This window comes from Condylura cristata, unplaced genomic scaffold (assembly GCF_000260355.1).
Source record: "Condylura cristata isolate star-nosed mole 26May11 unplaced genomic scaffold, ConCri1.0 scaffold00002, whole genome shotgun sequence".
NCBI lineage: Eukaryota > Metazoa > Chordata > Mammalia > Eulipotyphla > Talpidae > Condylura > Condylura cristata.
The window spans coordinates 22546967-22565228 of NW_004567103.1; positions in this window are offsets into that span (position 1 = coordinate 22546967).

Here is an 18262-nt window from a genome sequence, read left to right on the forward strand (position 1 = left end):
AAATTATTTAATTTTGTTCAATGTACTCAATTTAAAAAGAAGAAAACTAAGACTCAAAATCGGTGCCTTAGTCACAAGGCTAATTTTCAGAATGTTGGTCTCCTAACTTCTATCCTTCTCTCCAGATTCAATGATCACATTTCATATTCTGGATATTGAATTTCAGCAATTATACTATGGATAACAAATGGATATACATAAACAGACACAGCTCACCCGTTTGTCACTCCAGAGAGTGAATGCGTTGAAGGATTTCAAATTATTCACCTCTGTAGACTCAAAGCTTAGTCTATGCCTGACCACAACATGTGCTCATTAACCATTTAAGGAATTGCTACCAGAAGAATGAACTTGATCTTCCAGTATTCCTAAAAATCATAGCTTTCCAAATAAGAGTTACAGTTCCTTATCTGTAACCAGCTAAATATCAGCTCAGCATAAACTGTATTATAAATTATACTTATCTTTTCTCTCCTGTCAGCTATCTTTTTACCTCACTAATTCTGTCAATGGTCACATCATTCTGTTCGTCACCCAGGCACAAGGTTAGGATTTAGAAACTAACTGCAGAGGACATTTCAGTAGATTCTAGGGCTACTTCACTTAGGCAATTTAGGTGAAGCAGAAATTAAGTCTTAAGCAAGTCATTGAAATGGGTGATGATAGGGAAGAGGAGTTAAATAAGCATGAAAGTCCCTGTGTAGACTAGTAAGCCAAGCCAAGCAAAATGATGAGCTATCATTCAAGACAATGATCCAGGCAAGTACAGATGTTCACTGAATAGAAAACAAGATTGACATGGAAGGCAATAGGAAGGTGATGTGAAATTTGAGGTAGGTGAATGATTGCTCTGTGAACAGTAAAAATGACCCAACAACTTATAATACATCTGCCAAATGCCCTTGACCAAGGCAGTGATGGTAGTAAACCAAGATGTATCTTCAGAAGCAAAGATTGGGAATGTGACTGAAATAAATAATAAATTACTATATATATATATGTATAAATATATATATGTGTGTGTGTATATAGTTCATTCAATAATATTTATTCTTGAAAGGATCTGATCTTTATGGCAGCAAACAACCATTATACGACTCCAACCATTGTACTCCTTTGCACCATGATGTTTTCCAGACACAAATTTCCTATTAGTAGGAAAAGAGGGCCTGAGGTTGATGGGTATGAGAAGCAAGAATGCAAACCTAGGTAGTTTGCCTAGGTTAAGAAAGAGTCAATTTTGAGATGTATTTGCACAACTCTGTGGAAGACCAGATACTATGCCTTTGAACATATAATCATGAATCACTAGATAGAAAATCCTCCAGTGGAGAAAGGTAATTCATCAGGCTGCCTAAGCTTAATGGAAATATTCCTTATGAATAATCAATGCCCTTTGCTTTAATTCTCTTTGCACTGAGTAGCCCTTTGCCCTGTGATTTGGTCTCCTGAGTAGACTTTCTAAGTAGGTTACAGAACCCAGTTCTTGAGACAGATTGTTGTAAGGTTCACATATGCATCTCTCATGAGTCCTGGCCCTGGGAACCTACTCACCTTTGGGAAAATTAATAAAATTGAACATGGACCCTCAAAGCAGAGATGCCCATTTGTATAACTTTATAGTGACCTAAGGACGTTCACAATTACTCCATGTCACAGTGAGGTTCATGTCTTTGAATGCATGCCTCTTTAACTTTCACTAACATCACTCTAGGTTCAGTTGTTTTAGAGCAGGGGATTCAACAGTCTATTTTTTTGTGTGTTCATCCAAAGAAATATATCAATTTAAATCCTTCTCACTTCTTTACTGACTTTACTTTAAAAAAGAAAACATATCCAGTTGGTTTTCTCATTCTGGTTTCTTTTAGCATGAAAAGTAACAGACATAGAATCAAATCCTATCTGCCACGCTTATGAAATCTGTAAGATTTTCAACAAGTAGCTTAATATCTGTAAATTTATTTCCTCATTTGTAAGTGGAAATGATATAAGTAGGAATTGTGAAGATAAGAAATTCACACAAAATGTGTAGATTACCTGAAACATAGTGTTTATTAGATAAGTTTAACTGTGAGATTGTTGTTCCTTCAACTGCCTTGTATGTTCTCACGAGTCCCATTCATTTACAGCTTTGACTGTCTTGGTAGTCTGATGTCCAAAGCTTTTTACAATGTGATTTCAAATACTTTTAAGTCTATCTCACAATGCAATCCAAGTTGATACAGGCACTCTCTCAATCATTACAGCTTTCTCAACCCTCTTAAGTGTTGCTTAGACTATCATGTATAGGACACTGTCTACATTATTACTCTCTCTATCTTATAATTTTCTAAGATCTATCCTCAGTGTCAATAACTACGCTTAAAACCCAAGTCAAATATTCCTTCACTGGCTTCTTATGGTGCTTATGGGAACTTTTGGAAATTACTCATGTATCTTGTATTTAACATGTAACATTCATTTTCTACCTTTGATCATTTCAACTTTTTAAAAGTAGAGTACTGGACTATGTAAAAGGTAAGACACAGACGGCAACAAGTCAGGGATTCAATTAGACAAGGACATTCCATACTTCTAAAAGTAAGGGAGGTGGTCCAATTTCAGAGAAGCCAGTGACTATATATAGCAGACAGGCAGGCATGAGGGGACCAGATCAATATCTTGCAAGCCATGATGCATATGACTCTATGTTTCTAGAAGCAGCACTGGCACCAGAGGTGGTTCTTAGTTCCTTCTTTCCATGGGAATTGAAGAAGGCATTTCATTGCCTTCATATTATGAAAAATGGCATAACATTTTCCTGGTAAAAACAATCCCAGAGGAAAAACAGCATCTGGAAATCACAGTTGCCAAGGACCTGCTCTAGGTAAGTTCAGCATCTGGGGAATGAGAGTTGATAGTGTTACCACCAAGAGTAAAGGATGATGTAGCTGCAGCATGAAAAATAAGAGGGGACAAGGCAATAGGTGAGCCAGTATTAGCAGAGGTAGGTTGGAGGTTGGGGTTTGAATTTAACTCTTTGAAGCCGAGTTGACCATCATAGTTCTCAGTCAGTGCCATGATCTTCAATGTTTACATCTATAAACCTAAACATTCATAGCTTAGATTTACATATCCCTTTTAAAAAATAATTTGGGCTGCTTTGTGAAGAACAGATTTTGGAAAAATAAGACATTATTATAGTTGCACTAGAAAGAATTTGAGTGTAGTTTGCCTAAGTTAAGAAAGAGTCAATTTTGAGATGTATTTAAACAAGAAAACCATTTGTATTCCACTCTTTACTTCAAAGTCCTTTAAACATAATTCTTGAAGTAGGGAGTCAGAACAATTTCTAGACATATCTTGATCATGGAGGCAAGAGTCCAGTGTCAGTGGTCAGAAGCTGGTTTGATATTAGGCTTACCATGAGGAAAATAATTTCATTCTTTCATTCATTCACCTCTAACTTCCGAGATGGTATGCCAGGTATGCTATTCAATTCTGAGTGTATAAAATCAAAGGTTCAAGATGAGTAAGAAACTGCACCACATTTGAAAATCAGCAGACAGATGTTCTCAATAACTGGAGAGATCAAATAGAAGCACAGATGATGAAAAAGACACTAACACCCTTTACTCTATCTTCCCACTTGGTTACTCATTATTTCATTTACTTCAACCATTAAATCATTCTTCTCCTAAATATTATTTAACACCTATTGTGAAATTCAAACCTGGGTCATAAAGAGATGAAAAAGACACAATCCTTATCTTCCAAGAGCACAGTGTGCATCTTGCCAAGGAGAAAGACTATATCTAGATACAGCTCTATATCCAGTCTACATATGTGATCTCTCTATATAGTCTGTCTATATTTTCCCTACTATATTTTCCATGGCTGGCACAGTGCTTCCCACTGGCAAGATTCTCACTAAATGTTAATTAGCTGACTTTTTAAAATTCCAAATAATTGTGGGCACATGTGTCTAGAGCATGCTGAACATCCTTATAGTCTTAAAGGAAAATTATTTTCTAAGGCTTAGAAGTAAATGTTGAATAACATTATCTAGTCTCTTTGTAAAAGGTGCATCCCACAAACTGGAGCATGCCCGTTGTGCATTAGCTATCACTGCCTTTGTTGCAACTATCACTTCATGCTCTGTACCTGAGAACTATAGATAAGAAGGTAGTTCTACCCTGTGGACTTCAATAACTGTACATGTGACAGTCAGACATCAGAATCACAAATGCGGAATGACATAAATCTACTTGCACCTGCAGAGAGGTTAAAACAGCTGTGGTCCTAGTCCAGCTGTCAGGGAAATTTCTGGTTTTCATAGATTTATTTGAAAAGGACATACAGAGTTGGAGTGATATTAGTGACAGCATGCAAATGAAACCATCATATTTTTATTTAGTGCATGGTTCAATTTCTATTTCCGTTTAATTTAAAGTAGCAGCATGCCAGCAGGAATATATAAAGTCTTTCCCAAGATTTCTACAAATTCCAGGAGTGAACTTGGATAGGATGGTAGTTTAGATAGCTCAGCCTGCAGCTGGGCTGTTGACAAGATGAATTTATAGACACACAGACACACACAGGTGGAGAGATAAAAAGATAGATGAAATACCCTGTCTATCTACAGATTTCACAGTAGGGTGACAATTTAGTTCCCAAACAGCCTAAACTGTTCCATTGCTTCCTTCCACTGGCTGCAGAACTGTGAGAATGCAGTGCAGGTCATGCCTTTTCCCACATCCCAAGAACACTGTTCCTTGAACCCCTGAAGAATGTTGGCAATTGCTCACTTGAAATAGTTTTCACCCTCAAGTGCTGACCACGGACACAAGGATGCTAATTCAGTAGTGTCAATCAAACCTCAAGAAGCAGCTGAGGGCAATTTTTTTTTTTTAATTTTTATTCCCTCAGTTCTTATGCACTCTTGAGTTTTGCCACAAGATTAGATTTCTGAATTTTCTCAGTTTTCGCAGTTTATCTTTTCTCTACCTTCAGTAACAGTCAACTAACCTCAGTGTTTTCCAGGGCTGAGTTCCACTATATCATTGGGATTGTTGCCCCACCCCCGAATGCCTATACAGGATATCTGACACACAATATTGGAGATCTTTTGGTTGACAGTAATCTAGGGGAAGATTTAGGGGGTGACACTGGTCCCTAGAGGCTAGAGGTCACCAATACTGCTAAACAAACTCTACAGCACTATGCACAGGACAGCCTTTCAACAACAAAGAGTTTTCCAGCAGAAAAGGTCTATTGTTGTAAGATGAGAAACCCTGCACTCTGCCACAGGACACAAAAAGGAGCAAGACAGTATTCCCTATTCTTGAAAAGTAAACAATCTCATTGTGGATAATGGTATTTATACACAAGACAATCCATGAAGATAACAATTTTAGACATCTAAAAATAACTATTTTAAATAACTAAAACAGTTATAAATTATGAATACTAGATAAAGGCAGATGAACAAAAGACGACCACTGAAAGTAAGTAAGAATGGGCATTTGAAATATAGGCAATGTGAACAACCCCTGGATAATGGCTGTGCCTGGCGTGAGAGGTCTCAGATGGAAGCTGTCATCAGACCAAGGAAAACACATTTGGTTCAAAACAGGAATCCAGAAGGGAAAGAGAGGGTCCCAGGCTGCCTGCGTAGGAACAGTATGTGAACAAAAGTCATAGTTAGAGAAAATACTACCTAGGTTTTAGGTCCATCAGCAAAAAAATGCAAAACCTTACATAAATCTTATTCTTCTGCTTCAGTTAGACAAGTGAAAGTCACTAATTTTAGAAATGCTACATTTTGGAGTAGTTTCATTTGGGAGTTGAGGACAGTTTCACATGTGTCTAATATCTAGCAGTGTAATAAATTACCCATGGAAGGACTTTACTGGTTTCACCTTGAGGTACTGCAATAAATAATTCTAACTTGTTTATAGCTTTCTTTCCATGATCCAAACACTGGAAGGAACAAGTAGTTTTAAATACTGAAAATTGAAGATAAACACAGATATACTTATGTTCTATGTACATTTTAAACACTATCTTTAATGCAGTGACATATATTAATCTATCAAGTATTTGTTGTGATCAGCATTTTGAAGAACAGTCCAAAGTAAATCCAAAGATCTTGGAATTTTAAAATGATTCTCTAGAGATTGTAAACTGACCATTTCCATCCATTCTCCTATCTTGTCAAACTACATTCTAAAACAGTCAGAAGTCAAGGAAGTCATGTAAAGCAAAATCCATTCTACTCTCATCTCAAAAGCTTTGTGGCGATAAGCTGATTAGTCTGTTAATATCTGAATCTTTTCTCTCAAAGTAAACTGCAGGAAAGGCTATTTATCAAGGTAGATATTGAAATTATGAAAGCAGAAAGGAAATATATACAATATAAATGGTAGGTTAAATACAGAAATTCACCATCCTTCAAATTTTTTATCAAAAGACAATTAAATAGTACAAAGGACCACAGAGACAAAGGAAATTGGAGATTAAATGAGAACAAATGAGTGACATCAACAAACTACTGTAAGATAGGAAGTAGATATAGAATGAGCCATTTTATTGAATGGAAGAAAACTGGAGCCTAAGATACCTCAGGAGTGAGGGAAGTCAACAGAGGCTGCAGAAGCCCAGCAAAGCTAAAGAATTGGGGGAACAAGTTACCGCTGAAGGTCAGGGTAGGGGCAAAAGTTGATAAAAAAAAAATTATAGTGCCCAGTCGCACCTTTTATTCATTTCTTTCCATTACTCTGGATATTCCAGATACTGCCTTGCACTCTTTCTTTCTCTGGAGAGGCTGACTAACGAAGATCTAACTGGAAAGATGGCAGGAATAACTGCAGAGGATCGGTCTGAAGCACAGTACTGAAAACCCAGTAACTTAAGTGAAAATCTAAACCCTAATTAGTAAGCCCCCAACCCATTGTCTTTTACTAAATTGGTGTTCTCAAACCAATAGCATCATGGTACAAAGACAAGAACTGAAAATAAGAGAAAATACTGAAACGTTAGCCTCCAATTAATATAGAATTACAAGAAGAAAAAACACAAAGAAAATTAAATTAAAGCATCATTAGTTATCAAATAAAGGAGAAACAGATTAAAATTTCCATTGAAGGCCCATTATGCTGGACTTGACAATGCATATAACAGACATTTCAGAATTCCAGAGATAAGGGATCCTAGAAGTTTCTAAAAAGAAAAAAGAAATCCATGCCCAGGATCTAGGATGAGAATGACACCAAACTTCTCAAAAGCAACATTTGGATGCTGAGATTTAAAACAAAACAAAACAAAAAACCATGAATCAATATTCTTGGGGCCTAAAGTAAAATATACAGTCAAGCCATGCATTGTGAAGGTAGAATTGAATGAATTTTTTGTTGTTTTTTTTTAGATATCCAAAAAGTTGCTCTCATATAATCTTTTAGAAAACTGCTGATATTCTTGATGAACATGAGTAATAAGGTGTCAAAACCAAAAGTTAGAATAAAAGACATCCCAACAGAAAGGGATTCAATTCAGAAGAAAAAGGAATTCTCAGTATTATCCAGATAATTTGAGAGTAGGAAAGGCTTCAAGAAAAAACAGAAACTGGCAAACTAATATATTTAACCACATTGTGGGTAAGGCATCTACATCACTGCTGGAAATTTTTGTTTTTTAAAGATTTATTTATTTATGCATAGAGAACTGGGGTATAGGCCAGAGGTGCAGGGGCCGTGAGAGGATTCACCAGAGACAGAGTGGGGAGCAGAAAAGACTGACTGACAAAGTACACTGCTGAGGGGAGCAGTGGGAGGGTCAGGAGAAGTCTGATCACCTCTGGGGCACACAGGAATTGAACTCATGCTGAAGTGGCTTTAGCATCTTAGTGCTGTGCTTTAACCCACACGCCACCAAGGAGGGCCCACTGCTGGAAATTTTTAATTGCTGTGTATTACTTATTTTAGTAATACCCGTGTGACTACAATATACTCCATGTGATGTAGTATACCACATATGAATTGTAAATAATGTACATATACATATATGCACAGAGAAAATATTAATTTAAATACAAAGTACATATTGAACCCAAATTTTAAGTTTTTTTAGGAAAATGAGGCAAAGAAAGCTAAGTGTAGCTGATATAAGAGAGTTTATGGTCTCATCTTCCATAATCAGGAAAACAAAAATAATGTCTTGAATGGAAAATAACTATCAAAAAGGGCATAAAGTTTCTATACGTAAAAGAAGAAAAGAACTGTAAATAGCTTTTTATAAGATAGGAATTGGGGCTGGAGACTACTCTAACTATTTGAGATTGTGATAGACTTATGGTTTGTACATTTTTATTGATGGAATTTTTAAAATAAGATAAAAAGGAAGAGCTTAAAACAACAAACAAAAGTATAGCAGAAATTACAATATTCACCAGCATGAAGGTGTGTATCAGATAAAAAGTACTAATTATGATAGAGTTATTAACATAATTTGATGTTAGGTAGTAAAAGTTCCCCATTCCTGCTTTCAAAGAAAATCTCATAACGATATACTAATCTTGAACATGTATGTACCAATGAATATAGCAACTTTCCCCCATTTTTTAAAACACATGAGAAGAGTTTCAACAAAAAAGTAAATAAAAAAGGTTAAGATAGTACAGTGCTTTCTCAAGCTGCTGCAGAGCCTAGAATTTTTTTTTAAGGGAAGAGATGTGGCTTAACACTTATTGGCATATATATATACTGTTAAGTAAAGTATTTTTCAACTCGTCACATATTGATATAATAAATTATGTGTTAAAAAATGTGTAATTTATTAAAATAATACGTGCCAGTTTTATAGGCACCAAAGTTTTTTTTTTTAATTGAAGGAAATCGAACATTCACATGAAACTAAGTGCTCTAATGAGATGGTTTCTAGGCTTCCCTCAATAAAGCTATCTGATAAAGTAGTAAACCCTCCTCCCTACTTTCAAAACATATTTGTCCTTTTTTTTAAAACTAAAGAAAACTGCTTTTCTCTGCATTGCCTCCACCCATCCTTGACATTACTTTCAATATTTTTAGAAATGGATTTTTGAAAAGTCAACTTCCTTCCTTTTGCCTCCCATTTGCTTGCTTGAGGACTGTAATTTCCAAAGATGAACAATACATGAAAAAGTGCTTTATACACCTCTAGACTAAATAAACTGAGAGATAAAAGGCAGATAGTTCAGGATGATAAAATTCTCAAATAAACAGTTAATAATTCTTAAATAGCTAGACCAGTTAAAATATCTTATGTGATGCATGTAAAAGTTAGTCCTTATTGTAAGAGATAACAATTCTTTGCATCAGAGAAGTTAAATGATATTTCCAAGGTGACACAGTTTCTAAGTAGGTCAACAATCAAGTATACAAGAGAAACCTCAGGTGTGAGTACTACTTTATCAAACAAGTTACATTACAACCAAAATAGGAATGCAAAAGAGTAAAAAAAAACTTAAAAAACATGATGTGAAATAGATTAAAAGCACAATAGATATAGACAATCTATAGACCTGACATAGATTAAGAGTACAGATATTTGGGGCCCTCCCTGGTGGCGCAGCGGGGTAAAGCACAGCACTAAGAAGCTAAAGCCACCTCTGCATGAGTTCAATTCCCGTCTGCCCCGGAGGAGATCCACATGGCTCAGCAGACCCCTCCTGAGCCGCCCGCTGCTCCCCTCAGCAGTGTACCTCGTCGATCTGCCTGTTCTGCTCCCCACTCTGTCTCTGGTGAAGCTTCTCGCAGCCCCTGAGCCTCTGGCCTGAGCCCCAGTTCTGTATGCACAAATAAATAAATATTAAAAAAAAAAAAGGAGTACAAATATTTGTTGAGTGAATCTTTTTCTGTAAAGCAAATTAAACAGATTTATACGACACCTTAATTTTATATAGTGTGATTATGTCTACTTTGAAGGAAATGGAGGCATTGGAATATGCACTGTATTTAATATAACAAAAAATGGGTAGCCTTTAGATATTTATGCTAAACTAAAATGCAATCTAGTCAACTAGTCCCCAAAATTTTACAAAGAAATAAAATGCTGATGAAGGAATCTTAGAATACATTTACTAAGGGTGACAAGGTCTATTGCCAAGAAAGCACATGTATTAAAGACCATAAAAATGTTGTGTTTACACTGAGTTGCAGATGGCAGGATTATAGAGAATTTTTGTCCTTTGGTTACTAAAGTTTTTAATTATCCTCTAATGAATATGTTACCTCAACATTACTCAGAAAAATTTTAATAAGTGATTTAAAAGTATAGAATTTGAATCCCCATCCTTAGGTCCAAGTTAACAATACTTCCCGCTGCTGGTCCAGGCACTGTAGTAAACTCCTTATATGTGAGTCATGCTTATTCCTTGTGACCCTCTATAGGTAAGTGTCACTCATTCTTACTTCCCAAGGAAACACAGAAAGCCAAGGGCTCAGTCTCATCTCTGACAACATAAAAATAAAGATATTAATTTTTCTAAACTGGCAATTTTAGCCAAATATCATTAACACTCTTAAATGAACCACCTCACCCCCAGCAAGGAAAGGGATGAAGAAGGAAGAAAATGGGAATGGGAAAGCATTTTTTTTTTAACTACTAAAAAACCTTTTAACGACGGAAAGAACAAAACGTAAAGCAGAGGGTGAGCTGTGCTTGTGTAAGTGACGCTTAATAGAATTATACTGACTCTCCCACGAATTCTCAGCAGAAAGTCTGCTTCAGGAAGCAGAGGAGTGCAGTGAAGAAGCTGCTCTACTACACCAAGGGGGAGAGATTGAAAGCCTGAAATAAATGTGACAGGAATATTGAGAGTACACCAGGTTGAACCAATGAATAGCACATTTCTCATTTCAGCCAAATGCTATAAGTCTAATTTCTGGTTTCAACCCTAATAGTTATCCTTACATATTTGAAGTGATAATAAAGAGAAACGCAATATTTATTTGCCATATGTATCTTAATTTAATTTATGAAAATATTATCGATATGACATTGCCTTGGCAACTTAACATTTTTCACAATGGACATGCATTACCATCATTTCGTTTCATTTCCTTCTGCCTTCATAATATTACCTTAGCATTGTCAGAAAGTTTTCTGGATAGTGATGCAAATCAAAGCTTCATTACGGAGCCCAGTGAAATAGCATTATTGCAAGAACATTTCATGAAAGGTAACTACTGTGCATGCTTAGGACCTGAATTGAAATGATAAAATACAGATTTCATTTATTTTCATAACAAAACCTTTTTTAGAAAAAAAAAATAACACCTGACCTGCCAATTCCTCACCCCTCGATTCATGGACTTAGAGGAAAAAGAACTGTCAGAAGCAGGAGCACAGGCTAGAATATACAGGATATTTCTCATCACCCACACTGACAATGCACTAAATGATTAAATATTCTCTTCCACATCTCCTTCCATGACACAAGAACAAAAGAACCCTCAGGGCTAAAAAGCTAGAGGGGGTAATTTCAAGAAGCAATATAGTGATACCCCAAGTTTTAATAAGAATTCAAGCACTCCCCTACTACCTTGCTAACCTAGCCATCTCCTGAATTACAGTGACTATGAAATTGCCTGAAACTCACCCTAACTCTGTTTCTGAGACCCAGTCTAGACTGGTAAAATGAAAAGGGCTTCCTGCCTCCCCTTCAGGGCCCAGTTTTGGTAATTCTCTCTGACATAAGCCAAAAACCAACAAGAAGCCAATTATCATGAATGACCCCAAGGCAAAACATATCAAGGTCACATCTTGATTGTTACTGGGGAGATCTTATATGCACAAATAATTGTATTTATTTAAAAAAATTAAAATAGTCAAATTCATCAATGTATAATACAGTGCTGGTGCCGGTGGATCGAGTGGGAGAGGTGGAGGGTCATGTTCAGTGGGTGAGTAATTAAAAGGTGAATGGGTTCCAGAGAACTACTGAACAGCAGAGTCCCTACAGCTAAGACTGTTTCATGATGTCATGATATTAAAAGCTTTAGAGGGTCTTCTGTTAAGTGTTCTTAACATATATACACACATACAATACATCCTTTTGAAGATATACATATTTATATTCTTGGTGATGGTGATGGTATCATGGATATGTGCATCTTCCAAATTCATATAAATGAACACACTAAACATATATATGTTATATATATTTCGTATACTAAGTATCTTAAGCAAAAGAAATATGCATCTATTCTGCAAATGTTTATTGCTTGGCTATTGTTGGGTAAATGAGGTTACCAGGCTTTTTTCTGTCCTCCTGCATGTAGGCTCTATGAGCGCCACCTAGGTTTCAGGGCAGGGCACAAGCACCTATGGCTTTGGACACCTGCATCCAAAGAGCATGGATGTGCACATGTGTAAATGCGCACAACTGTCCTAGAGGAGGGAGTATGGCAGTGCCACTCTGAGGCAAGACAACGATGAGACTCCGTGGTATGACTACAGAAGGAGCGAGAATGCCTGGCAGGACTGAGCATGGAGATTGGGGGCAAGAGGCGGGGTGGGAGGCTGCCTGTATCCCTGCCCCTCCCTGCCAACCTCCTTACATGCTGGCTATCCTGCCTGGTACGCCTATGTACCTGCTTCCCCATATTCAACATTAAAGCCTGGAAAATCCCATCGAGAATTCTAGGAGTCCTTTACTGATCTGTTCGAATCCATAGGCGACCTGCCCTACCTGCCTGCTCATCATTACACCACTATGCACTTGGGATATAATGGAAGTAAAAAAAAAAAAATCAAAGTCCAAAAAAATGTACAGTACAGGGCCCTCCCTGGTGGTGCAGCAGCTTAAAGCACAGCACTGCAAAGCTGGCTGGAGTCACTTCAGTGTGAGTTCAATTTCCCCCCACCCCAGGTGACCCACATGGCACGGCAGACCTCTCCTGAAACACCCGCTGCTCCCCTCAGCAGTGCACTTCATCAGTCTGCCTGTTCTGCTCCCCACTCTGCCTCTGGTGAATCCTCTCACACACACCCCACATCTCTAGCCTAAACCCCAGTTCTGTATGCATAAATAAATCTTTAAAAAAAATTTACAGTACAGACAACAAACATAAAATAAGCTATTTACAATGTGATGATGTAAATAGTGAGGTCAGCTAGTTAGCTCTGTGGTGCTTGGGCGAGTGACAACACCAAGCAAAGCCTGAAGGTGGGAGCATGCCAGCCATGGGGATAGAGACCCGGGAGACCACATAGGAACACAGGGCAAAGTGCTGGCATGAGAAATTCCAGGGCCAGACCACAGAGGCCTTGTAATCCTCTGTGTTCACACAAGCAGAGTGTGTTCACTAACACACAAATGTCCATGTGTTTATCCTTGAAACCTCTAAGTATGCTAGGCTAGATAGTAAGGGAAAATTAAGTTCACAAATGAAACTAATGTTGCTAATCGGCTGACTTTAAGGTGGAAGACTGTCCTGAATTGCCCAGGAGGGTCCAATGAATTATAAAAATCCTTTACATGTGAAAGAGAGAGAAAGGAGAATCAATACCAAAGTAATACAGCACATGAAAGATGACATGAGCCATCACTGAGTTTAAAGGTGAACGGGGACTAGGAACCAAGAATACAGTTGGCCTTGACAAGATGGAAAAACCAAGAAAATAGTATTCCTCTACAGCTTCCAGAAAGAAACATAGTCTTGCCAGCCCCTTTATTTTAGCCCAGTAAAATTCTAGAACAAGACCATACATTAGTATTGTTTTAAGCCACCAAAGTTGTAATCATTTCTTATAGCAATAACAGAAAAATAACTTACACACTCTAAGAAATTTACCTTTCACTTTGAATGTACTGGGGAGTCACTAATTGATTATGGTGAGTTATGAATAAATTGTGGAGTAGCAAAGTGGAGACAATGGCACAGTTTATAGAGCTTCACTGGGAGAGAGGGCGTGGGCATGGGCAGGAGTCGCTTAGGTAGAGAGGAGTGGAGAGAAGTGGCTAGATTAGAATGAGGAAAAACACTGCACTACAAAAGCAGAGAAGACTCAGGAGTGGAAAAGGATGTACCAATTTAGAGAAGAAAAAAGTGCTTTCCTCCAGGTAAAAATCTTAGTGGAGCAGGTAACAAAATGGGGGTGAGCATCAGAAATAAATTCATAGCAGAGTAACAGAATTATGGATGCAGCTGGAAATTTCAACTTGGGGAACATACAGTGACGTGGTCTGTCTGAAACATCAGTCAGACTATGATTTAAGGATTTGGTGTTTGTTCTTTTAGTGTAGTTTATGTTGTGCAAGGGGGAAGAATGGGACAGTTTGAGAGAACTCAGTACTTGTTCATGGCTTGTTTCACCTTATAAATGTCATGACAAAGCAAGTCACATAAGTCAATATGACTACTGACAAGCTGAAGGGAGTCCAGGGGAAGCTGAGTTTTAAACTACTCCCATGAGTACATGTGAATATAGCTACTAGCTCCTTATCCAAGAGAAGGGAATAACTGTGTGTGTGTGTGTGTGTTTGGGAGATTTTCTTGATATTCCTTATGAAACTGAATCCAACAGCCATCCAATTAAATTTTAATGTATTTCTGCTTCTCACCTTCTTCATTCAATACTATATTAGGTGGGGACTTCTTCCCCTATTATTTCCTATTAGTTCCATCTTAGGGCCAATGTCAATAACTTTAACAAGGTCCACATCAGTCTAAAAGAATCTTCAAGTAATGCAAGCCTTGGGTGCTGGCATGCAGTCTGATGGTACTTATCCCTTCCTACTATGTAGTAACAACCTTTGATGCTAGCCCCACTCAGCTTTCTTTGATGAATGCTGACTGATGACTGAAGAAGCAGCATGTGTCACTTTTGAGTGTGAGGACATCCAGCACCATTGGCCCTAATGTGCCCTGCAGCAAGGCCAGGTACTCCAGGTGGTATAACTACAGAAGACAGTGCCTGTGACCCTGGATCACTGAGTCACTGCATGGAGACCTCTGCTCTGGAGAGCTCCTGGAATCCCAGTGTCCTTGTGTGGAGAGAAAATGAATTCAGCTGTATTCAGAAACCATGATATGGCAGTTTAGTCTATTTAAACACAGATTAATGTAAACAGTAAAGAAAGAAATTAACAGTTATGACATAGCAAACCCAGGAAGAACAAGGAGGTTTGTGAGTCTACATTCATGTGCATGAGAATACAAGACCCAAAAGCAGGCACACACAGTGGGGGTGGGAGAGGGTGGGGGGGAAGCAAAGTAAAGGGCTGAATTATATAAATAGTGAAAAGCTAAGAGAGAGAAGGAAAAGAAAATGCACTGCTGGCCTGTAGCAGAGGCTTGCTGTTCTATCAGCAGATAGCTTCAGGGGAACCGAGATCAGGATACTAGCTGAAACAAAAAGAAACTTGTTCAGTCTCCTTAAGGTGCAAGTGCCAGCTGTGTTCTGGCCCTAGTTCCCAGCAGCCTTCCAGGGAGTCAGGGGTGGAGTCCAGAAAGTGCCACCTCTTACCATCAATTGGGTTTCAGCACCACCGACTGGCTCATAGGCTGTTCTTCACTGTTCCCCTTACAGAGCCAGTATCTTTGGATTGATCCCACAGATAATATTGGGTAATCTTGTAAATTAACACTGGGCTATCAGTAAAATAAAGCAGTAAAGTGGAAATCATACATTAATGATGACCACAAACAAAACCAAAAAAAAAAAGGAAAAGAAAAAAAAAAGCCTGTAATATATCTCATGTTATGCAGAGTGACTTCAGATCAAATTTATGGTGACAATATTTTGTGTTGATTTAAGAATTTCAGTATCTAACAATGTGGATGAAACCAAGAGTGATTTGTTTAGGAAACCAGGGCAAAAGACAAAAACAAAAAGTTCCTATGATGGCAAGACCTTACTACATATAATAAATGTGATGTTGGAATAAAATAATTTTGTGAAATGTGAGTAGGAAAAAACATTCTCAAACACATTTTACAAATGTGATTAAAAAATGTATGTTGACGGCCCTCCCTGGTGCAGGGGGTTAAAGCACAGCACTAAGAAGCTAAAGCCACTTCCGCATGAGATGGATCCCCACCCTGGAGGTGACCCATATGGCACAGCAGACCTCTCCTGACCCGCCCACTGCACCCCTCAGCAGACTGCTCCCCAGTCTGTCTCTGGTGAGACCCCTCACTTCTGGCCTATACCCCAGTCTGGTGAGACCCCCCACTTCTGGCCTGTACCCCAGTTCTGTATGCATAAGTAAATAAATCTTTAAAAAAATGTATGTTCAGTTAGGTGAATAAATTTAGCTTAAGTAGATATTCGGTAGTTTTAACTACTTCTTTGTAAGTTTTCATAGTCTTACTGGAAAAATGGTGTTCACCTTTTTTTTCATTGTGCCACATATTAAGTATATATATATATGTATTGCACAGTATAATACATATGGCATTTTTAGCCAAAACCAATCAAAGCCAGAATGGAAAAGGGAAAAGTTACTTCTCTAACATGAGCTACCAGCAGAGCCTTATCTGGCCCTCCAAACACTGTAGGCACTAGACAAATACGAACAACAGGTTTTATATGGGACACCTAAGTGAGTTCATTTGGCATAAAGCACAATGCCTTGGCCACACTGAAAACATAATTTCACAAGCCTAACGTAGCAAATCAAGCTTCACAACATCACTAGCGTTAGGATCATGGAGCTCATTGTTTCTGTGGGACTATCTACAGAAACTCCACGCCAGTCAGTGATTTATGCAATGTTTCAGTAGAAGTTTCAGCAGATCTGTCCTCCCAATTTACCCCCATGGAAGAACAGTTTTTCTACAAACGCAGAAGGACCAAGATAAAAGAATACTTGACATTAGTTGTGCATATATTTCCTATTGATGAAATTCTGCAAGCTCCCAGAGGGAAAGAACTTGAAATGTACACTACCCTGTATCCTATAAGTAAATAGACTATTTTTCTGTGCACTATTCGTTGCGATAAACCTTCAAAGTTTCCGCAATTCTGAATGCATTCCAAACATTCCCATTATCACTCTTAAAGTTCAGGTAAATGTATCATGCTCTGCTTGCCTTCTGAGAAAGATTGAATTCACTGAAGTAAATTGGGCAGTTCTCAGTGCCACTTTATCTTTATCACCTGCAGTACTATGCTTCAAGTAAGAGCTCTCCAGCTCCAGTAGTCTCCTTGTGAATATTATAACAATTAAGGAGGCCACTTTAATGTATAGGGTAAAGGAGCATGATTATCAGTGGGACTGGGACTCTGGAATTAAGTTTAAACATCTCAGGAAAAATGTTCTTATCTCCAGTGGATAGAAAAGATTTGGTGCACTTGCCATTATTATCAGTGAGATTGAAAAAGAAGCTGTTCAAAGTTCAAAACTCAATTTTAAATAGGCTCTTTGTACATTCTAAGACAAGTTACTGAGACTAGTGGCAACTGTCTCATGAATTAATTTCAGAAAGTATGGAGACATGGAAATGCTAAGTAAATATTTTTAAAAATCATTCTTATGACAGTTTCATATTTTGAAATTTACTTCCACTTACTAGGACAACACCAGCCTCTCCTTTCATATCCTATCTACCCTTCACTTTTGTACTTTCCTGACACTGAGATAAATGACAATGGCAAAAAAATGAATTATAAATGGGGGGGTGCACTGGGCTATGGTGATGGCACACGAATGATTTGGTGATGGGAAGTTCATGGGGATTACAAATGAGATGGAAAAAGGCACAAAATGATGTAAAAATAAACTATTATATTTTTAAAAGTAATGAATTATAGAACCAATATATTTTATCATTGAAAAAACTCTTTAGGTCATCTGGTCACCAAAAACTCAACATGCCACACCTACATATAAAGCAGGAAGGCAATCTTTGCACTTCCAATTTGTGTTTCATATGGGAGCTAAGCCTCCAAACCAAGCAGCACTCTACCCCATCAAACATTTTCAAACAAATTAGTCACTGATCAGAATTATGTAACAATTTTCCTTACTTATAACATAAGTTTTAAAGAGAATATTATTACCAAACAGAATCTAGCAATGTGTAAAACAAAATACACTTCATTCCATTCTGGAATTACCCCAAGGATGCAAATTTGTTTACATTTGAAGAGTCAATAAGTACAATTCATTATATTAATAAATTAGAGGAGGAAGCCATTTGGTAACTTAAGTGGACACAGAAAATATGTTTAGTAAATTTTAACATACATTCACATGATAAACTTTTAGGAACTAAAGGAAAATATAATTATTTCATTT